The following is a 25,035-nucleotide window of genomic DNA, read 5'->3' on the forward strand; positions in this document are numbered from 1 at the left end:
AATATAGTGGCATTGTTAACTACTGTGCAAAATTTGTCTGATTTGTGTATGTTGGACATATGGCTCATGGATGGTATGTATTTCATGAAAGGAACTGTTTGCAGACAACTGTATACCATACATTCTTTAGTGAAATATGGAGTGTTAGAAAAATATGTATTAATGTGTGTATTAGTAATATGCTTAGTGCATTCAGAGCCTAAAAGAGTTAACACATTTATTCCATTTCATACTGCATAAATCTGTACAAATTGCAGTTGCTTTCTGACCTTGTATTGTCAGCTAAATCTTGCTTGTACTTTGGAAATTTACTGAGAAGCAGATGCTGCTTGCGTTAGGAAAATAATGAATAGAACAATACTGCTTATATGAAACTCAGACAAGAAGTTCCGCTGTGCCATGAGAAAATACACAGCTGTAGAAGTAACAGATAATTAGGACAAAGCTTGCTTGAAAATATGAACTGCAATCAGCATTTGCTTGTATCTGTATTAGAAGAGTACCTAGAAATGTAACACTGTACAATAGAGGCTTGTAAGCGAAGTACTGGTCATCAAGGCCAGGTTGTTTTTCTGAAAAGTTTCTCACAAATCTAGTCATGTCAGCAGAAAATCTGAAGTAACACCTGCTGTAGTACAATGCTTAAAGTTGTGTTTGATTACGTCAGCTTAGAAGGCCATGTCTTGTAAAACAGTATAAGAATGAACATACTTCCTGTTAGTAGTTAGACAAATCCTTGTATTTGCATGTTTTTGTCTCCTTGCTGCAAGTAAATTAAAGTGCCTTAACTGAACCTTACGTGTATTGGTCTTTGAAGTTTTTTCCTTTGACATGGAGCTTACAGTAAAAGTGTTCCTCTTGTTTGCTGTCTGATAAGTAAAAAATCGTTAAAATCAAACAATGTATGGAACTGCTTGTTTGAACTCTTGAATGCTAACTGATTGAAATATCAAGTTAGCTATATTTTGTCCGATTTTGAAGTAGCGGCTGTGAAATATATTAAATTGAATGTAAATGAGGTTATATGTAAAGGCTGCTTTTTCATTTTGGACGTAAGCTCTGGAGAAAGGATCAAAGTATTGGATTAGGTGCATTATATAATATGTCAAAGACATTTCAGTTAGTGGTGAAAAAGCTTGCAGCATTAGCTTTCTTAACTGAAATAGACATGATTCCTATTTTTATAAGTTACAGGACACTTTTTCCTGTTGAAGGGAAAAAGCATATCAAGTATTTTGCAAAGTGGTATGTCTTAGGGAAACCTAGAATGTTCAGCACAAGATCTACAGCTTACATTAGGTTTCCACATTTGTTCCACATCTCTTTCTAGAAAATTTCAGTGTTGAATGAGTTATTTTTGTCAAGAACTCAGAATGCAGTTAAGGCTTGGCATAGGAGATTTAAATGTTTGACGGGTAAACATGTGTCAGATTTATATACTGTGATGGTTGCAATTATAAGGGAACAAAACTGGGTTGATGAACTTCGTTTGTGCATGTCTGCTGCTTGTTCTCAGTCTCTTAAGAAACAAGCACTACTTAGACATCAACAGCAATTACAAACTCTATTTGATAACAAAAGTGAGTACAACTGCATCGAATATGTGACAGCAATTGCAACTCTACTAAAGATATGAAGAGGCTGTTCTGCATAAATCATTTTGTACATTTAGTTCATAGTATATTGTTAGTTGAACTTGTGCAGTGTTTTGTCACTTCATGGGCTTGTTGGGGAAAACACTTGTGTTTTCACATTATGGTGTGTGATCACTCAGGGGGGGTATGCCACATTTGCATATGTGTTTTTCGGGAATCTGAGTCTCGGTAAAATGTATTGGTGGTAGAATCGACATAATAACTGAAATAACTCTGCATCTTGAAACAGTACTTCTAGCCAGTCTCACACACTGCTCATTTTGCCAGAATGTCTCATAACCCATTTTCTGTTATAATTTTCTGCTTCTACCTGATCGCTATCACTTTCAGTCTTTTTCCTCTAGTAAGCTTTCACCAAAAGTCTGAATCTGAGGTGTTCTCTCATTTTCCATTCTTGATAACACCTAGCTGTTTCAGTCAGATGTGAACAACGTGCCACATACACATCTCACTCACTATTTTAGTTCTTAACGTCAGCCTTCCAACAACTTACAAAACATTAAAAATTCTACACTGCACCCCAACGAGAATCACACTTCTCAAGAAAAGGACAACAGAACTGTTCACAACACTTTAGCTATGACATACTCAGAAACTAGTACAAATTAAAGGCCACCTCTTACTCCTAAACATATTTACCTGTGCTCTGCATCACATCATTTTATACGTCTGCTACTTCCCTAGTCTGAGATGTGTTCAATGCTGTAAGCATAGTCTGGTAATTTTGTATCTACTTACTACAAATCTGTAACATTCCTGCAGTCAGATCCTCCTCTGCTCTTAAGTGTGACAAGCTTCATTATGTACTTACTAACTCTGAACCTCAAATGGCAGGTGTACAAGCATTCCTGACGTCTGGTTAGGCTATCCAACCTTTAAAACTGTATCAATTACTGCCTCAGATTTGACATTGCCTGTTTTAATGTTACTTTAGATCCTATACAAAGTGTGACAAAGTCAACACAAAAACTATGGTCTCACCCTCAAAGTGGCTTTGCCTGATGCGCACCTCCCTCCTCTTTTTGCTATAACAAACTGTTGCTTATTCCTCAGTCAGACCACTGTCCTTTTCATAAATATTGCCACCTCATTCCACTGCTTCCATCTCCCTTCCTATATAAGAGAGTTGAAAGCAGTGCAATCATCAAAAACAGTACATAAGCTGTTAAGCCCTTATCTAGATCAACCCTTTAGCAATCAGACTATTCTGACAAACTAGTACAGTTGTGTAAGCAAATGTAGCATAACCACATATGTTCAAATGATCACTGCTGCAGTACTCTTAGCTATATGGGCTATGTCATGCATAGGATATAACAGCTTCTGCACAGGATGCAACAAATGCCAATTTCCAAAGCTTAAGGGCACCTTCTATGCACCCAGACCATTACAGCTCTAGCAAAGCTATAATAAAAAAAAAAGTTAAAAAAGTGTGAGTGCCAAACCCTTCACAGCTTTCATGTCAAATGAAAGAGGGAGTCCAGAGCCCTGAAAGAGGGCAATGCTACACAAATAAAAATCAGTGCTCACATTCAGGCAACAAAAAATACACAGAAATAAAGAGGAAGGAGAGAGGGAGTGTCTACTGCAGCAGTCATCATTTGAACATCTACTGTTATGGTAAGTTCAGTTACACAACTGTACTACGTTCATCACTTGATCACTGCTGCTGTAGCCTTAGCTATATGGGTATTATAAAGGAGATCTCTTACAAAAATGAGGGGGTTCCTGACAATTTGAAAAAGACTCTGCAATAATATGCAAGTCATCTAAATAAGGAAAAATGTGAAAAACTTGCAGTCTGCAGTAAGCCAGCTAGACAATTTCTGAACACCAAAACAAACTATGAAGTGAATAAAATATAAAACACAAAACACAAAGACTCTCAGATGGAATAAAAAGTGCTTGATAGCTTTACTGGTGTCTACTGGTACCTCAGCTAAAGAGCCTTCAAGGGATAACTTCTACACCAAAAGCACGTCTTTGTATACCAAATCTCCATTTACATATTGATTAATTAAATCACAATAATATTATAAATTGCACCCATTTCATTTAAAGTGACATCATTCTTTTCTAAAAAATCCCATTCATGTCATCTCCCAGCCTGAATACAAATATACTTTATACATTTCCTATGTGAATAAACTTTTAAATCAAGCTTTACATTACTTTTATACATTAATTTCATACATTATTGTTGTCCACAATGTAAAACCTGAAGGAAAAAAAATGTATTAAGATACTAACATCAAATACACAATTTATTTTAAATGAACTTTTTAGTAAACATGAATTTTATAAATCAATATTTATTTTATACATTAATATTTACCTCCAGGTTAAGACCTGAAGGAAATAATGTATTGAAGTTGATGATGAACCTGGTTTCTAAAGGTAGCAATTTTTCATGATATGCTTCCCCATGATGAATATGAAGGCTTGGACAATACACTAAAAAATAAAAATGAATCAGAGCCTGCATGACTCAAACAAAAATGATGAGCAACTGGACTATCTAATCTTTCATGTCTGATGCCCCCCAAATGTTCCAAAATGTGTTTTTTGACCTGTCTTTTGGTCTGTCCAATATACCATTTACTTGAACAGCCACATCCTATAATATACAGTACTCCACTTGATTGACAAGTGAAATTCTGTGTTGCCTTATATATTCTCTCATTAATATTACAGCCATGCAAATTTGTTACCTTCGGACACACCTTGCATCTATAACAGGGATGACATCCTACTCGAACACCTGTCCTGTTGCTCCTCCTATTTAACAACTGTTTTAAATTCAAACATCTTTTATGTGAAAAAAATACATTCTCTGGGAATACAACTTTTGTTAATTCACCTTGCACAACTATAGGCCAAAATTTTCTGACCATTTTCATCAATGTATGGAAGAAAGGGGAAATCTAAACACCTTTCTTCTTACTTAATTTTGAAGTCGCTCTTCCTTCCTTCTTTTTACTCCACCATTGCCCCTCTGCTGAATTCATAAGACTCTGTTTTCTGTCCCTACTAATGAGTGTATATGGTAACCTCTTGAATCAATATGTAAATGGTGATTTGGTATATAAAGACGTGCTTTTGGTGTATAAGTTATCCCTTGAAGGCTCTTTAGCCAAGGTACCAGGAGACACCAGTAAGGCTGTCAAGCACTTTTTACTCCATCTGAGAGTCTTCATAATTTGTGAACACCCTTGGAGCAGTGGATAACTCAAAGGGTAATGCACAGAACTGACAAATCCAGACACAGAAAACCTTAAAAGACATATGAAATCTTAAGCTATATGAATATGATAAGAATCCTTTAAATTTAGAATAACTAAAAAAATGAAAGGGATATTATTTTGAACTTTGAAACTTTCACAAACTGGCTGCAAAAGAAGGAAAAGTCTGTGATTTACCTCCATAAGGTTTCTTTATTTGGTACCATAAACATTCCTGAATAAAAACCTTTGCCTATCACAGAAAGAGGACCAGGTTCTATGACTCCCTGAGTCAGAAAATGCAGAATGACAGGTGGGGAAAAAAGTCTGATCTGTTATATTGAGAAGGACTCCCACTGCCATCTATACTCCTGATAGATCACTCTCAAAACCAATTTGTCTGACATCTGTTTTCAAAGAGAGAATGTTTTCTGGGGAAGACAAAGTTTTTTGCCAGGGTGGAACGTGTGTGTGTATGTTTGGGGGGGGGGTTACAATTTGTAGAGAGTCATTCAGATTTATTGGACTGCCCTGATTTATGGGAAAAGCTCCCCTTTTTTTTCTAGAGCCTCCTTGCCGCTGCTTTTTTTTGGATGACTGTTTGCCAGTAGATTGCTGAGACTGCTTATTTTGCCATTTATAAAAAGGTGATAGGTGCAAAGCCTTTGCTTAACTTGGAGAGGTAAGGCTGAAAAATGAGTCACAATTTGAATCAGTTTCCCTTTTTCATCACACTTTTTCAGAACCTCAGCAGCACATGGCCCAAAAATAACCTCCCTATCCAATGGGGGTTCAGAAATTTCAGCCTTAACATCCTCATGCTCATTCTGAGACAGTAACCATGCAAAACCTCTCATATTCTCAAATGAAACAAGCAAAACATTAACAATGAGTTTGACAATTAAGAATTTAAAAAATAAATGTAGTAGAGGTATATACTTTCCAAATTTATCAAGGGCTTTCCCATCCTTATCAGATGAAGAGGGATTACCATTTGCAAAATATTTATTTGCAGCAGCATTTGCCAAGAAAAACACTGCAGGTCAAATCTGGGATCAGAAAATAAAAATTGGTAAGACTGAGGGATTTTACACAATTCATCTGTCTTCTTTGGGCTGCAGACTGGCTGGCTGGCATGTTTGTTGCAGGTGGTAATAAAAACATCTACAGCTGGAAGAACAGGAGGAACATGAATGGGCTGGGGAAATTCCAGCTGTAATAAATCATATTTTTATTTAAAGAAATTGGAATGCCATTATATTCCCAGTGAAACAATCTGTTCGTCCTAAATATGGTTTCAGGAAAAAAAAACTCTTTCAAGGAACATGAGAAAAAAATGCTCCCCTTGGAATTGTAATCTGTCACATGAGGAGAAAAAGCATAAGCTGTTCCCTAAAAATCCATGACTATCACACTGAGAAAATTCAGAAGAAAATTCATTTTTCTTTTTCTTGTAAAACCAGAATGAGAGGGGACAAAACTTGAACTAAGTTCAGAGCTACGCCCAATCCCTGTAACTGAGATGGGAAGAGGATAAGTGTCTCACTTTTTTTTTTTTTTTTAACAGTAATTTCCATAGAAGTGAACCGACTACTGTCAGGAAACTCACCACAGGGACAGGCATCCCAGTCTGGCTATAAAGAGAGGCATTCCACACTCCTTCCTCTGAACCAACTAGAGTGGTTTTCCCATGCCCACTAAGGACACTCCAAAAGACACACAGGACATGTCTAACCCATGGTCCATGGTGTTTAAAGGGAGTATACCAGAGGAAAACAAGATAAGTGGCCTGAGGAACCAGAAATGGCCACAGCAGAGCCACCCTTCTGTGGCTGAGGCAGATTTTTAGCATGCTGAAGGGACAAAGGCTATCTAGAAATGTTCTTCTTTTTGGGCCAGAGGAAGGAAGAAAGTACAGTTGTGTACACTTACCATAAATGTAGATGTTCGAGTGTACTCACTGTTGCAGTCATTACATTTGGGTAATCTGCTGGCAGGTTGCCCTCAGTCAGCCTGAATAACAAAGTCTTGGGTCCTGCGTTGGTTGCTATCTCCTCTTCCATGACGTCAGGTCGTCAGTGGTATAAAACATGCAGCCGACGCCATTTTAATCAGTTTTTCTTGCCCCAGATGTCAGGTTCCCCCCAAATGGGGAGCAAAATATATATATAAACTGTAAATATATAAATGCACTTTAGAAACATAAAAATTACCTTCAACTAAAAGCAAATACACCACAAAGGCTTTTGAGTATAGTGAAGGAAAGAAAAGGTATAGAAAGGGGGCTGGAAGGTGGGTAATCCGGACTGTAACAGTGAATACACTTGAACATCTACATTTATGGTAAGTGTACACAACTGTACTATGTTCTTTACATTTGGGTAGAATCCCAAAGCTATGGATGGGAGGATGGAACTAAACGGCATTAGAAGCAGCTATAAGGCCCTGCAGGACTGCAGTGGCAAAGCCTGCCCTGGATTTAGAGAAGAGAGGTAAATGATAATGCTTTGTGAACGTATGAACTGAGCTCCAAGTAGCAACTTCAAGAATGTCTTTGGTAGGGACCCCCATGAGAAAAGCTGCTGAAGTAGAGGCAGCCCTGCTGGAATGTGAGCTGATCCCCTTGGGCACAGGTTTACCATGGTGCAAGTAGCAGAAACAAATGCAATGGCCTATCCATTTAGAAATAGTCTGCTTTGATATAGCCTTCCACTCTGATCCTGCAGCAAATGCTACCAGCAGTTGCTCAGACTTTCTTAGAGATTTTGTCCTGTTTAAGTAGAATCTTAGTTGTCTGTGTACATCCAATGAATGCAGAATCCGCTCCCCCTTGTTCTGCGGATTTGGGAAGAAAGCTGGCTGGTGAATGGTCTGGTTAAGAGCCACACTGGATGCCACCTTAGGCATAAAAGAAGGATTGGTCCTGAGGACCACCCTGTTCGGGTAAAAAATAATGAAAGGCTCCACTGCCATGAGAGCCTGTAGTTCTGAAACCCTTCTAGCTGAAGTGACTGCCAACAGAAAAGCGGTCTTCCAGGAAAGAAATTTTATATCCGCAGTAGTTGCTGGTTCAAAAGGAGGCAGGGTGAGTTTTTCCAGCACAAAATTGAGGTCTAATGCAGGAGTTGGTGCTCTCCTGGGAGGCCTTAAAGTTTTAGCCCCTCTGAGGTACTGTTTTAGCAGTGGATGAGAAAAGGGGAGGCTCTGTGTTGTAATGAGCTGAGATGTCAGAGGCATGGATTTTTATTGAAGAAAAAGATAGGCCCTTGTCAAGCATCTCAGTTAAGTATTGTAAAATCTGAGGAATACTGGGCTTTGCTGTGTCTATTCCTTGTGCTTGGTTCCAAACACAAAATCTCTTCCATTTATTAGCATAAGATTTTCTAGTACTGGGCCTTCTGGCTTCCAAAATGACATCCATCACAGGTTTACTGAGAGATGTGGTTTGAAAAATTAGTTGAATAGCCATGCTGCAAGATTCAGAGTTTGGAGCTGAGTGTGCAGAATTTGATAGTTCTGCTGAGACAATAGATGAGGTGTTTGAGGCAAGTACCACGGAGCAAGGTGTGACATATTCCTTAGAAAGTTCTGCTGAGACAATAGATGAGGTGTTTGAGGCAAGTACCACGGAGGAAGGTGTGACATATTCCTTAGAAGTGGGTACTAGTGTTGGCGAGGCCAGTCCAAAGCAATTAGAATCATTTTTGTTTTTCCTGTCTGACTTTTAGTAAGACCTTGGGGAGTAGAGGCAGAAGGGGAAAGGCATAGACTGATAGGTTTTTCCAGCTGAAGGATAGAGCATCCACTTTCCATGCTTTTTTGTGATGAGTTCTTGTGCAGAATTTGTCTAACTGATAGTTTTAGGGAGAGGGAAATAGATCTATGTCTGGGCTTCCCCACTTCTGTGTTAACATGCTGAAGATTTGTGGATCCAGTTTCCATTCGTGCGGTTCCATAAGATTTCTGCTTAGGTTGTCTGCCAGAGTATTTTGCTTTCCTGGCAGGAATTGAGCTTGAAGATGTATTTGGTAAGTCAAGGCTGTGTTCCACAAGGCCATGGCTAGTCTGTAGAGGGGATAGGAATGGGTGCCCCCCTGCTTGTTTATGTACCACGTAACTGTGGTGTTGTCCGTCTTTATCACTAGTTGCCCTGGATGAAGTAAGTCCTTGAAGGCTGTTAGAGCATTCTGAACAGCTAGCATTTCTTTCTGGTTGATATGTAAATGCATTTGATTTGGGCTCCATTTGCCCTGAATGCATCTCCCTGCCAGGTGGGACCCCCAAGCATAGTCTGATGTGTCTGTAGTTCGGGTTTGGGTGGCAGGGGGTAGAGTGAATGACAGTCCCTTGTTTTGGTGACATGTCTCTTCCCACCAAAGAAACTCCTGTTGTAGGCAGGGAATGAGAGGAATCATTGTTTCCAGACTGTGCCAATATTGACTCCATAAGCTTTTTAGGTACCATTGAAGTTTCCTCATATACAGTCCGCATATGGAATTAGTAGAATGCAGGATGCCATGAACCCCAAAACCTGCAGAATTTGTCTTGCAGATAACTGAGTTTTTGTTGCCATTTGTTTGAAGTATGTTGTCAATTGCATTTGTTTGTCTGGTGTGAGGTAAGCCATCTGGGCAGCTGTATTCAAGCTCGCACCCAGGAATGTAATTATCTGAGAGGGTACCAGTTGTGATTTCTTTTCGTTTATGGCTAAAAGCCTTTTTACAAACACCAGATGTTGAAGAAGTGTGTCTTTGTCCTCTGCCTGAATGAGACAATTGTCCAGATAAGGGTAAATTTGAATGTTTCTTTGTCTGCAGAATGCAATTACTGGTGCCAGGTACTTTGAAAAGACTCTGGACGCAGTAGATAAGCCAAAGGGCAGTGCAAAGAATTGGTAATGCGAAAAGCCTGCTTTGAAGCAGAGGTATCTTTTGCAAGGTTCCCTTATTGGGATATGCAGGTATGCCTCTTAAGTCTAGAGTTACCAACCAGGCATTCTTGCCTAGCATAGGCAGTAGCTGTTGTAAAGTCAGCATTTTGAATTTTGGAATGTCCAGGAACGTGCTCAGAATCGTTAAGTCCATTATTGGACGCCATGATTTGTCTTTTCTGGGTACCAGGAAAAGTCTTTAATAAAATCCTTGTCCTTTTTTGGTACCGGTTGAATAGCCCCCATATATCCATGAGGGACATGACTTGTTTCTGGGCCTCTGCCCACTGGTTTTGTGACGGATCTGGCCATCCGTTTGGAACTGGCAAAGTATGGAAATGAAAACTGTACCCCTGGGATACTATGTTTAATACCCACTTGTCCTGGGTAATTAACTGCCAATTCTGAGCATGAAGTGCTAGTTTTCCCCCCAAGGGGGCTGCCAAAAGATAAGTGCTTGGAGATAGTAGAGGAAAGTCACTGAGATGGCTAACTGTAGGGTTGCACTTTGTTACCTCCAGATTTGGAGGAAGAGGCACCCCATTGCTTTGACCTGTAAGATCCCTGTGATTGATATCTGATGCCTTTTGAGCACCTGGGTTTGCCCTGAGTGGCTCTGTTGGACACAGGAAAGGACCAATTCTTAGTAGGCCAGTGCCTACTGAACCTGGGTGGCTGCACTTGCAAGAAATCCTTTACAGTTTGCATAGATTTAGCTTTGTCTTCCATTTTCTTTAAAACCTCTTCTGCCTTATTATCAAACAGGCTACCATGCTGTAAAGGGGCATCCAACAATTTAGCTTTAACATGATCAGGCAAATTTTGCTCCATGAGCCAGGCATGCCTTCTTATCACATATCCAGTTACGGTGGCCCTGCAAGAGGCCTCCAAGGAATCAAAACCACATTGCAAAGTATGCTTTCCAACCGGATCTGCTGAATGCAATAAACCCTGTAACACTTTATTTTCCACACAATCAGAAATCAACATAATTTTCTGTTTCAGTAAGCCCATAACATGCTGTTGATATTTAAACATATGAAACTGGCAGTTTAAAGCCCTGATTACCAAGATTGCAAACATATAAACCTTCTTACCCCATCTATCCAGTGCCCTGGAATCTCTATCAGAAGGGGTAGGATTTTTGGCTGTAGAAGCCTTAACACCTTTGGGACCCTGAGAAATAATCTCAGGATCAGTAGCAGGATTTTTGAAAAGAAATTTGTTGGAGTCAGGAACCCTGTAATATCTGTCTGGCTTACTAGGAGCCGGAGGCAGGGAATCAGGAGCCATGCTTGATTCCGAGAACACATCATCAACAATGTCTAATACAGGAGGTATTGCCAAAGGCCTATGCTGAGGAAGAAGAAGAAAATCCCTAAGCCTCTTTTTTGATTCAGAGAAGTCCTGACTCTCCCAGTGAAAATGTTCCCTTAAAGTATGCAAAATCTCTCCAAAAGAGTAATCCTCAGGAGGAGATGCAGATGGGATGGATTCTTCTGCATCAGAATCCTCATAGCGTGGAATAGAAAATTCCTGATCAGAAGAGGAATCAGAAGAAATGGAAACCTGATCTGAAGATTCATAATCAGTGCCTTGCCTAGGCCTCTTAGCAGGGGGGAGTTGGGAACCCCTGATCAAGGTAATTAAATCCTCAGCCATTTTGATCATTTGTTTTTTAGGCATTTGCATCGGTTTTTTAGACATAGAAGTAGTTTTTGACCTTGTTTTTGTTGAAGGCGTCGGTTTAATATAAAAATGTTGAGGCCTAAAAACACCCTCAGAAGCTGGTGACTGCTCAGTGGCTCCAGACCCAACCAAGGGAGAGACATCCGCGGGTTCAATACTTTCCGAATCTCGTGGCATACCAGACTCTGAATGGGTCTCGGTAGAGATCTGCGACTCAAAAGTGGCGGGTATCAGGGGCTGCGAATGCGCCTCACTGAGAACCGGCGACTGGCTTAGGAGAAGCTTCGTCATCGGTTTTGGACCTCGAAGGTCTGTCTCTGTCTTTTTCCTTGCGTTTTTTGTGAACTCTGGTAGTCAGATTGCTAACCAATGACATTTCAGGATAGTTAAATCTTGAACCAAAATATTTAGAAGCAAAAATATACTGACGCTTAATAGTGTGTTGGTTAAATTTAGCACAAAACCAACAGCAAGGCATGTTGTGATCAAGGCCTAGGCAAGGAATACAGTACAAATGAAAATCCTTATGAGGTATTTGCTTCCCACAAGTAATGCAATTATTAACTTTTACTGACATCGGTAAGGAGCAAGAAAAAGTTTCCCCAAAGGGGTACTTAGATTTAGTTTGAAGACTTCGGTTCTGAAACTTGAAAATTTCAGAAGTCGGCCGATCGGCACTTGCGAACTGCTTCTGCTTTGGGCACCGCGCAGCAACAAAGACAGATTAAAATGGCGTCGGCTGCATGTTTTATACCCCTGACGACCTGACGTCATGGAAGAGGAGACAGCAACCAACGCAGGACCCAAGACTTTATTATTCAGGCCGACTGAGGGCAATCTGCCAGCAGATTAACCAAACGTAAGACTGCTTCAGTGAAACATGAAGAACATCTGAGGCATTAGTAAGCTGTTCAGTGTTAAAGATGAGAATAAAGTCAAAGTCTGAAGTCTGGCCACCACGGACAGCAGCAGTCAGTAGAATGAGGAAGTAACAAAAAAGTATCTTCACAATAAAACACCATGACAAACACAAGATACACTTACCCAGCCCCTACAAATAGTTAAATAAAAGTTTTCGTCATGAAAAATAATTTAAAAAACACTTTTAACAAGTTTTACAGTAATGTAAAATGCAGAACCACAGACTTTTAACTGATTGAAAAGCTGCATGACACTTCAAAAAACATTAAAAGTCCAAGCATAAAATAAGTAATTTCAAAGAAAAAAGTATTCATTCTAAAACAAAATAAAATGCAGAAGGTTTCTTCTTCAAAGGGTATTTATCTGTCCAGCAATAAGGAAACACTTGACAACACCTGTGATCCTAGAACACCTGGAAGAAGAGCATTCTTCGGCAGCAGGAAAGCACTGAAGGGCTTGGCACCCAGACCATTGATTTTCTACAGTTACACTCATGCTGTCAACTGTCTGGCAAGTAGAAGGTGCTCTTAAGCTTTGGAAGATGGCTGGCTGTTATATCCTATGCAGGACATAAACCATATAGCCAAGTCTGCAGCAGCAGTAGTTAAATGATAACCATCTGCCCATTCACTATTCTTTGTTTTGTATTTATTTATTTATATCTGTTTACCAGGATCATCCAACTGGGTTTACAGACCATTTTTCCACAGAAGCCCAGATAGAAGTACACAACAATGCAAAATACAAATTTGATGGCATTTGTTGACATATGAGATATGTGGCATGAAACATAACATTTAACAACAACAGACTCAAACGTACATTACTATTGACTTCCAAAATTACAACTGTCTGAGCAACATGCTGATTAGAGTTCTGCCAATGTTGTTGTTGTTGTGACTTTTGGCTTTTCCCGGTTAGGGGTCGCCACAGCAGAACTCCGGTCCACTAATGATTAGCAGTAGATTTTTATGTGCCGAGTTGCCGGCCCTGACACACAACCTTCAACGAAGGTACACCCATTCACGTATGTCTCCACACAGAAGACGCTCTAGCTGAGAATCTAACCGGACATCTTACTGTGAGGCGACAACGCTACCGCAGCACCACCACCGCAGTACTGTTAAAAAGACCACAACAGGTTACCTATGCTCATAAAATGTGATTACTGGTTAGTAATTTCACTGCTCAGAGACAAAGAGAAAAAACTTGGACAAAGGGCAAACTGACCCTGAAAGAAAAAGAAAAACAATTTTGCAGGTGTTCAGTGAAAAGCAGTACAAGTTGCAGTTTTAGCACAGGAGACGGCTTCCAGTAATTCAGAAGGGGAAAAAAAACAAATGCATCCAGAGGTATTTAAGTTACATAAAATGCCAAAGGGTGGAAAAAACAGGAGCATTAAGTAGCTATTCAGATGAGCTGATAAAAATGCAGAAATCATGGCCTGAAATGAAGGGAAGACTGGCTGAACAACCCCACTAGAAACAGTTTAAACATGTAAACTGTTGTTCTGCAAAAAAATAATGCTTGAAAATGTCTGTGTTTGTTGGTGGTATTAGACTGCTAGAAGACCTGTAAAACATTAACCTGTATTTATACTATTAATATTTAAGCAGGACACTGAATGAACTGACTGTAAGTAAAACAGTTTTTGTTTCTATTAATATTTGTACTAAAGTTTCCTACTTTAATTTACATGCCATTTTGTTAAGAGTATAAAGTAGTGTATAGTATGCAGTCAGAGGTATTTCATATCTAAAGTGAGGAGGCAGAAAGTTTTATCAATGACTGTTGCATATGTCTTACTTGTAAGGCATCCAAGACTTTACACTATAATAAGATAAGAAAGGCTGGGAAGACACAAGTTTAAGTGACTACAATGTGATCTCTGTGCTAGGAGAGTAAAAATGTGTACTGATCATACTACATATAGAACTAAAAGACAGTAACAACTTCCCTTGTTTTTACAGATGTGGACAGCTAGATTAATGTTTTAGTTTAAGCTACAATTTTTAAACAACATGAATTAAAAAATAAAACAGAAAACTATGTAAAAATATGAAAAAAATGTTGGTCCTTTCTTACATCTGCAAAGTAACTAGTTGTGTTTTTTTTTTTTTTCATTAGCACCTACTCTTGGCTGAAGAAAAGCAGCCTGCATGTGCAAGCAATTAATTATGAGAGGTCTGAAAACTGTGTTCTGAGTGACCTTTAAATTAGTTCTGTGAGATATAAAGCAAATGACTTGTAAAGGGGTATTGGCAAGAATTTCAATAAAATAAAAAGCAAAGTATGAAAAACATTTGAAACTACAGGAAGTGAATACCAGCACAAGCAACCCCTCCCCATTAGCTGTAGTATTGCAATGTTTTAAATATAACAGTGCTCAGTTTAGTTTGTTTATTTAAGTTTAGCCACTGTACTTTTTCTTAAACTTAAAAGTTAATGTTTACTGAAAGCATGCAAGTTGTTTTTCACATCTGGGAGAAGAAATCATTTAAAAAGAGATAGTAATCAGGCTAAGTACAGGCTATAATGTGCATTACCGTGGTTAACCATGACTTTGGAATATTACCTGTGGCTGTAGACATTGCTTTGAAGCAAGTGCTCCAATTTGGAGGGACAGATTTCCTTTTTGGACAGTGTGTTCAGTTTTCTGTATTTGCTGAGATTTAAAAGAGGGTGGGGGTTGAAAATTCATTTAGTTTTTTTTTTTCCTGAGTGTTTTTATTGAAGTAAAAGTTTGGGAAAATGTGACATGGGTTCAAACAGAGATGGGAAGATGCAACTACATATACGATCAGTCTGCCAGTCACTAGTTTGTGTGTACATGCAAAAATTGCAAGACAAACATGTATTTAAACATTCAAATGAGCTGTCATGTACAATATTTTGGAGTAATGGCATTTTATCAAAATAGTTGTTTTATCAATATTAACATGCAATGTAAATGGCATTACAGGTGTAAACATAAAGCAAGCACTATTTAAATATATTAAGAGTAGGATGCAAATAGCAATGCTACACAAGATGCATCTAAACCCCCACCAATTCAAAACTTTACTGAAAATCACATCTTTTCACCAAATGAGTTTATCCCTGCTCTTCTTCGCCAAGGTAATTCATCTCACATCTGTTCTCATGTCTCACTTCTCCTCTGTTCATCTCAACTCCCATTACTTTCTCCGATCTCCATCTCATTATAAACACGTATAATGTTTCCTTTCATGTACCTCTACTAGACAAGCACACTCAATTGTTTTTAAATAATCTCTACTTTGAGTCTTCTGCAAATATATTATCATGTAAGTATATTTGTACTCTTGAATGTAATCCCTTAATCTTACACATATCTGTATTCTGTTTACTTGTAAATTTTTAAATAATTCTGGAACTTTTCTCTTCTAGTGTCTGTTGAAAGGGTACTTTCCCCACATACACTTTCCTTGTAAAATAATGCAAATAAATAACTATGGATAAAATGAGCAAGTGTATTTGACAAACAAAGGATTCTGGAAGGGACATTCTTGGCAAAAGGAAAAGGGGAGTAAGAACACTGACTGTGAGAGGGTCTGCATAAGGATAGAAGAGGAAAAAAGAAGAAAATAATGGCAGATTTGGGTAGCAGGGGGTTATTTGCATAGAGGTGGAATTATGCAAGAATTTATATTGCATTTATTATTACTGTTATAGACCTTGGGCAAAATATTTTTTTTTAACATTTATGGGTGGGCAGTGGAACCTGATTTACAATACAGGCAATGTATTAGGAGTGAAAGACATACATTCCTGTAGAAATATATGAGGATATTTGTTATGGGGAAATGTGAATTGTGAAAAATATATAAGAATATTTGATGTGGAAGATGCAAATTCACTATCAGGAACTCATATTATTCTCCAAAATAGAACTGGCCTAGCTGGAATGAAACTTTATTTTAAAGGAGCATGTGTATTCAAATGAAAGATTTGAGAACTGTACAATAAGTATACCACATCATATAGCAGTAAAACCTAAGACAAAGATGCAAGGTAATAATGGAAAAATGAGACAGTGGTGCTCACCTACTTTTCTTTTAAAAAATAGAGGAATTTAAGCTAGTGGGTATGATTCAGGAATTATTACAGAAGATAGAAATTATTTCAGAAGAGATAGGTAGTCACTGGGATAAAATGAAAATGGACTTATGGGAAAGAAGTTAATGGGAATTATTTAGAGAGGCTGGTGAAGGTTAAAGCATTGCAGAAGGGGATTAACAGAACAAGAGTAATTACAGAATGCTAAAGGAAATATTAGGGAGGACTTGGACAAAATGGTTAGGGAAGGTTGCTAGTTAAACAACTTTTTTTTTTTTTTTGCTAACAGTTCAACAGTAAGTAGCACAATGATTTATTCAACAGACAGTGGAAAGAGTTGTAGCCCCTAGCCTATAGCAAAATAATCACTGATCCATACAGGTACTAAGAGATATTCTGAAGATTTTATACAATGTATATAAAACAGAGGAATGGGAAAAGCAACAAAAATTAAATTAAAATATTTATGGAAGACTAAGTTATGCCAAGGTTAGGGGAAGATGAAGCTCAAAAGTTAAAAGCTAATATAAGAAGAGATGTATAATATATAGGTTAGCACCATGCTAATTGCTCTTGTGAGCCATTTTAAGTCCAGCCAATTACTCCATGTGAGGCTCAAACCTTGGACCTTGTGTCTGTAAAGTAAACACATTAACCATTATGCCAACCTCCCACCTCAAAGCTAGGAGGAAACAAAGTGACAAAGATCTGAAGAGCTTTTTTTCAGACTATTTTAAAAGGGGAGGAGTACTGGAATCTTGGAAGAAAGCAGTGGTGGCACTATAGCAAGAGAGAGTAAAGGCCCGACAGATCTGTCTCCATATGCACCTGTTTTGATTTTGAACCATGATTATAAAGTGCTTATGTCTATATTAGCTAAGAAAATGGCAAAGATGCTTCCAAAAGTTGTAGCCATGGATTAATGTGGTTTTGAAAAAGGGAAACAAACATTTGATAATTAAAAGAACAATGAAAATCAAGACATAATTAGTGTAATGACACATTGCTCCTATTAGTCACCTTGATGCACAGAAAGCATTCAATAGGGTCACCTGAGATTTTATAAGTAAGGTGATGGTAGCATTACCATGCCTTGAAACAACTGCAGCATTAATAAGGAGGATGCTTGAAGGGTCAGAGGTAAGAATCAATGCAGACGAGCTCAACCCTGACAATCTGTGTTTGAACTGATAAAAAGGCAGGGATACCCTCTTTCTTGTCTGTTACTTGCTTTATATTGACAGCCATTAGCAAAAAAAAAAAAAAAAAAAAAATTCACAAGCTCAGGAATACAACTCTTTTAGTAAACAAGAAAAAATATCCTCATTTGAAGTTGATATTATTTTGTAATTGATAAATGCAAGAAAGGACATTTATATACACTTGCACATCTTTCAGGATAAAAGATAAAACAAAAGCTATTGTGGTACAGTATGCACCCACATATGCAATAGTTCAGCAATACCTTATAGGGACACTGTAAGATGAAGTATGTACAGGTATGGATTAAATGGGATTCTGTTATAGCACCTAAGGATATGTGAGAAGAGACTACACACAGAAGATACTGCAAAATTTAAGTAACTAGAAGCTCTTGATTATGAATAGGGTCAGTAAAATATAGCAGTGAAAATATTACAGTCCCTTTCATCAGCTATAGGGCAGCCATATTTTTATCAACCAGAGAAGAAGGTGTGAATGACAATTAAAAAAAAAAGTTGAAGGAATTTATTTGAGAGGAAGAGGACAACAATAAATGAAATAAGTTAATTCTCCCCTTAGAACAAGGTTGTTTAGGGTTACCTGACAAAGAGACTCTCATTCATTCTTTACTACATACGTGTACACTAATGCTTAAGTATAGAAATACACACAAGCAGATTATATGCATATATACAGCACATCACTCCCAACTTACATACAAGTCTTGGTCCTGATCAATCTTTGTACCACAGCATGCTTCTTTCAGTGCAATGTTTAGAAGAAAAATGTTCCACACAACCCATGAGTGAGACAAAATCTTAACTAACACAAGAAGCAGACAACTGCTTAAAGCAACACTTGGTTTTTGCCAGATGTACTCTGTAATTCTTCTTGGGGTCAGTACTAGCTCAACAAGTCAGAGTACATGTCAAGCTGAACAGCTGTTAAGACCCCATCTGAACACTATGTGCAGTTCAAAATATTTTATTTTCATCACAAGCAAGAAATAATAAAGAGACAGTGCACAGGAGGACAACAGGGAGGGACAATGCATGTTTCCACCAGTAGCCACATAACGCAACTGACAGCTTTATACGTGCTCTCCTGAGGCAGTAAATAGGAAATGAAAATGTTTAAGTACCTCAAAAGGAATCCACAGACAAAAAAAAAAGGATGTACTGCATACAACTGTCAGGAAGAGGAGAACTTATCTAGGTGGCCCATTCTAGACACCTGTGCCACTGCCCTCCCTGTGTAGTCTACTCTCACTCCTCCATCTGCCTCTAGGCCTTCCAGAATACACCAACAGTCACAAATTCTTGCCATCTCTCACACAGGTCATATCACTCATTTGTCACGGTTTCTGTGGAAAAAGATCTTCCTCAGATTAACAGCAAAGTTTGTTATTCAGATTTGCAGCTTTCTTCTCCTCCTTTTCACCATTGCCCTTCCTTTAATTCTACTCCCCTACATTTACCTTCAATATTGTCTATACGTACATCATGTCCTCTGTATTCTTCCTTAATGCTATGTGATACATTCCTAATTTTTCTAATGTTCATTTAACACTGTCATCACCATCTTTTCTATCTTCTTCATTAGTGCAATCTCCTTGCCCCTATAGTGCTACTCCATCTGGAGCTTCAAAAAATGGAAGTTAGAACACCAGCGAGACTCAATCCAGCATATTGTTTGCTTTCACTGCATCCTTCTCATGCTACCTAGTAGTCCACTTAAGGCGTTACCAGTACCCCAGGTTCATACCCTGAACAGGATTTACACTGTTTTTACTTGGGCAGCTGTAGCCTAAGGGGAAGAATCTTAAATTTCTTGGAATTGTAACTCAAGTGAAGCAACTTAAACTTGAAACAATTTAAACTTTTTGTTTTTGAAGTTAAAAATTTGATTTATTGTAGCTCTGTGATTTCTAATTTACAGGGCCCTACTTAGACATTATTCCCATCATTTACCACTGCCCCTAATTTGTCATCTGCAAACAGATGGGTAAATCTGATAAAGATAAAATGAAGAGCAAAAACCCCAACACTGACCTCTGGAGTACATTACCCATTCACGGACTACTCAAGATTTGACGCCCTGACAACTACACGTGTTTTTCTTGTGAACCATATTTTTTGCTGAATTAAAGGGGTTTCTGTGCATCCTATCCCCACCCATCTTACTTATCAGTCTCTTATGGGGTACAAATTCAAAAACTTCGCCAATGCCAAGATACCAACTAGCATTCACTTTTCCAGTTCTGTCATTACATAGTCACATAAACTGATTAGGTTTATGCAGTAGTATCTTTTATAGTTGTAAACCCATGTTAGTCAGTGTCCTGAAGCTGGCTGTCCTCCAGAAATGCCAACAGTCTCAGTTTCCGAAAATCTTATCTATAACCTTTATCAGTAAGACAGGTTTTCCCAGTATTGCCTGACATGCAGTTCCAACAGAGACTTGCTTCTCTCCCTCTTTCCACCATGGTCCGACTCTGGTCCTCATCCAGTCTTTCAGCACTTCCATACTTGCAAGTGATACGATGAAGACTGACAATATGGGTGATACACACCCTAACAAATTCTTGAGGACTCTCAGTAGAAGTTTAGCGTGCATTTAGGCCTAGTCTTCCCTTACCTATTCAAACTCTTCCCTCACCCCCTTATCTACACTGGTTGATCAGCACACATCTCCTTTACATCCCCATTTCTTTCCTCTCAATGAAGTAGCATATCCTATTCCATTAGTTTGGACTGACACAGACAACTTAATTTCACAGTCTATTATCCTTCCTCCTTCACCTTCCTCCCCTCCAACACTACCTTGGCTATTTTCTCTTATTAACCCTGCTTGCTGTCAAAATGTTATTTGTAAAACCTCTTATCTCTATCTATTATATACTACTTGTAAGCTTCTCCGCTATAGCCAGATCAGGATACTTTACAATGGACTCTTCTGCCCCGTCTCCTAGCCTACTGTATGTATATGCTGTTCTAGTGCCTTCTCTAACTTATGGTCACTAACACTCCTTTGGCCAACCATAATGGCTATCATGAAATCCTTCCTTTGTTCTACCTATTGTCACCCCCGCTGCCCTCAATCACTTCTTCTAATATGCCATACAACCATTCTTGCAGACATTTTGAAGCCCTTATTCTGTCCCCCATCGTCCATGTACAGTTCACTGAAAAATACCTATTAAAGTAAAAAAATTGTATTTGGTGTTTTGTCTCCCTGACTTTCCTTAGGCAGTGAACCACAGAGATGTATGGTTACTCCCTTTCAAAAGTGTATTAACTTCCTCTTTCCTTTACAATCTGCCCTGTACATGATCACATCCAAGGAGTTAGCTGTTCTTGGTGCATTCCTAGACCACCTTGGTGATTCTTTCTTAAGAGCTCATCTACATTATTTCCCTTACCAAGAACAACCTCAGTATTCTCCAATGTGCTCCAGCCAGAAAGATACCCCATGATACTCATCTTGTCTATCCTCCAACCCTTTACCAAGTAAGAGATAAGTGTATTCCTTCACCGTATGACAGCTATCAGTGTTAATTGACACCTGAAGTCCCCACCCTTATCTGTTTATCATAAAAGGATACAATATGAAAATGCAAGAATATTTTTAATGGAAATGATGGATGATTGAAAAAGAGTAAATAGGTAGTGGATGATTGAAAAAGAGTAAATAGGTAGTGATTTCATAAACACTGACAAAATTCAAGAAAACAAGCAAAAAAGGATAAAGTAATCTTACATTAATTGAAACAAAGAAACAAGCTGTTAATAGTGTTTTGCCAGTACTCACAGGTGCATCATATCATCTAGTAAGTGCCATAATATATTTGCATCATATCCTTTCCTTATTTAATTTGGACTTTTTTAAATAAAAAGCTAAGCAAACGTTTTATTAAACCATGGCCAAAATAATAAATGTATTGTATCCCTCTGTGAAGTCACCTCAGGGATAGCACTGAGTGTGGCCACAGGCTTTAATGGATGCATTTCTGTGCATTTTGTGGTGGTGTGTACATTAAAGTCTACTGATGTAACTCATGACTTTACAATGCTGATGTGAGGATAAAGTTCAATGTTTACTGTCAGTGGCATGAGCATGGGGAAATGACAAGTTTTTTTTTCAAATAAAGCAAAGGCCAAAAGCATACTACGATTGGTTAAAAATGCAGTTTAGCACTTTGTGCACAAATGCTGTAGTACACAGGTGAGTAATATAATACTGACAAATCATTTTATGTAGGATCTGCCTCTTGATGAGACATGCAAACCAAAGAGGCAAAAAGCAGTTCTTCTTTACTGTTAAGATGCTTCTTTTCTTTAAACAAAAAAATACATATATTTATTTTTGCACCATTCTTAAAAACAAACAACCCGTTTGATTAACCCTCTTTAAAAACAAGACAGAAGGAGATTAAAAATGGTAAATATTTACTTCAGCTACATTGCCCTAGTACCACAGCTTGTATCACCACAAAAATCACACTTCAAAACTCTCTATTCCCACCAATTTGATATTTTTTTGTTGATAGATCAGGCATCTGTTTATTTGTGGATTTAGAGACAGTCTGTCAGCTATACCAAGTCCGCAATGAAACTTAGAGCAAGAATGCAGTAAATATAATGGGTCATTAAAGAACTGTTTGCAATCAAGCAAATACATCAATTATTAAAATGACAAACACTTCTTAGGGACATTAATATTATGTTACAAATGTTTCAGTTGAAAAAATGGAATCAGTTAGGTAGATGAGACAGAAACCTAGCATTTTCCTTACCTTAACGATAACAGTTCAGGCAACAGTTTATCGTTTAGAGGGCAAGGACTTTTTCTTTTGAAAATGGTTTGACTTATGAGTAGTTTAAATGACTCTGGGTAATTTCTTTTTTTTTAATTCAAGGACCACTGTTTCAAAGTTCTCACCCCTCACTTGTGCTTTGAGGTAGAGGGGCAGAGCTGCTTGGACTGAATGCCTTTTGTCGAAGTGAGGGGACATCCTCTCTAATCAATTCATTGTATGCCTTTCTGTCTCTGTTTTAATTTGTACACAGCAATGTAGTTGTAAATTAATTTGTATGTGCTATGATGAGGTTCACAGGTACTGTGGTTAATTCAGTGACAAATGGATGCATGTGAATACTGATTTTACTTCTGTTAAATGATGAATACAATTGTGACTTCTAAAAAATATGTATAATTGCTGCAGGTACAGATCAGTTGAGTTGGATTCCATGGAACTGCAGGTAGCACAGACTGGCATTGTGGGATACTGAAAGCTTAGCATCTCTTACACAGCATTAGTGACCAAGCCTGACCACAGTTCCAGTGACTGTTGAACACAGAGCTGACTTAGGGAATTATACAGCACACCATTATAGTCAGTGTACTGCTGACTGCACAAAAACAGCAGAAAACAAGTATGGTAGACACCATCCACAAAACAAATAAGAGTACCCTGTAAATGCACAGAGAAACAACAGCCAGATCATGATGTTTTATAATGGAACAGTCTACGACCCATAGCTATATTACCTGGGCACACACCTGCCATCAATTAATCAGACTCTGATTAATCCCAAATAAAGTTCAGCTATCTTAGTAGGATTTTCCTGACATTTACTCAGTTGCCTGTTACAGAAAATAATGTATTCCCATATGTCTGGACTATAGGGTAGAGTTGCAAGACGGAAGCCTTTTCTTACACAGAAAAACATCCAGGCCCGGATAAAATTTACAAAACAGTACATCAAGTCTCCCAAAAGCATGTGGGAAAATGTGTCATGGTCTGATGAGACATAGTTTGAACTTTCTGGCCACAATTCCAAAAGGTACGTTTAGCGCAAAAACAACACTTTGCATCACTAAAACAACACCATCCCCACAGTGAAGCATGGCGGTGGCAGTATCATGCTTTGGGGTTGCTTTTCTTCAGCTGGAACTAGGGCTTTAGTCAAGGTGGAGGGAATTAAGAACAATTCCAAATACCAGTCACCTTTGGCCCAAAACATTCAGGAGTCTGCTAGAAGCTGAAGATGAAGAGGAATTTCACCTTTCACCATGACAATGACCCCAAGCATACATCCAAATCAACAAAAAATGGCTTCACCAGAAGAACATTAATGTTTTGGAATGGCCCAGCCAGAGCACAGATCTAAATCCAATAGAAAATCTGTGGGGTGACCTGAAGAGGGCTGTGCACAAGAGACGTCCTCACAATCTGACCGATTTGGAGCGCTTCTGCAAGCAAGAGTGGGCAAATATTGAAAAGTCAAGATGTGGCATGCTGATTTTTCCCCTAACAAATTTGTTTGTTTTTCAATTGAATTGTACGGGTTATAGGTCACATTGAAGGTGGGAAAAGTTTTGAAATTATTTATTCTGGTCTTATTTATTTTATATCACAAAAACCTGGCATTTTAACAGGGGTGTGTACACCTTTTATATCCACTGTAGCTGAAAATGCAAGCATACCTTCTCATGTTCAGTAATCTTCTATGCAGATGTATCCCAAAGTAATAGACTCTTTTCTGTGTTGTCCACATAAACAAGTTTCCTCACCCTCAGGTTCCCTAGCTACATGGTTGCCTTTTTATGGTGTAGATTCAGGGCTGTCAACACCGTGAAGATGCGAATGAGGTTTGAACTCATTAAAATTACTGAATCTCAAATACATGGCCCCGTGCAGGAGATGTAAACATAATGCAGGCACTCCATCACTGTTTGTTGCTAATGGACTGCAAATGTGAATGATTAGTAGGCAGGGAGAATGAAACAGAACAGCAATGCAGACTGCCATATATCCAGTGGGTGTGTCAAGTTAGATAAAGTATACAGAAGTCATTTTATAAAGGGTGGAAATGTAAGTAAGGAGCACACAATTCACAGGTTCTGTTCATTAGCATTCAACCGCCTCTTCATTTATTGACAACTGTGTATTACTGCCATGTAATATTCTCACACATTTAAGGACAAGAACATTTATTTATTTATTTGCATTTGTTACTAATCATAATAATAATAATAATAATAATAATAATAATAATAATAATACAGAATGCCTTACAGACTACATGTCTGAGATTCCTGGTCAGATACAACAAAAATGGGCAACATGGGTTCATAGGCAGGTACTAGGCTATTAGCCCTAGGGCCTATACAAGCCTAGCCAAAAAGGTACCCTGGCTTTCGCCACTCAAGAAAATTATTTTCCTGTGTTCCTGTCGAGCAGAGCCACAGAGGTGATCCCCGGGGTGAATTTCCTATTTCCCATCCAATCATCAAGATTTTTCTTGAAGAGTGCTAATGAGGAGCTTTGTTTAAT

General features: G+C 38.3%; 1 protein-coding gene across 2 annotated transcripts in view; it reads right to left on the reverse strand.

Moving 5' to 3' along the window:
- Nucleotides 1-25,035, reverse strand: part of DNAJC17 (DnaJ heat shock protein family (Hsp40) member C17) — a 968,483-nt gene that overhangs the window by 688,000 nt on the left and 255,448 nt on the right. The window lies entirely within an intron of this gene.

The sequence above is a fragment of the Protopterus annectens genome, chromosome 6.part0, assembly GCF_019279795.1.
Source record: "Protopterus annectens isolate FY-2018-M chromosome 6.part0, PAN1.0, whole genome shotgun sequence".
Lineage (NCBI taxonomy): Eukaryota > Metazoa > Chordata > Ceratodontiformes > Protopteridae > Protopterus > Protopterus annectens.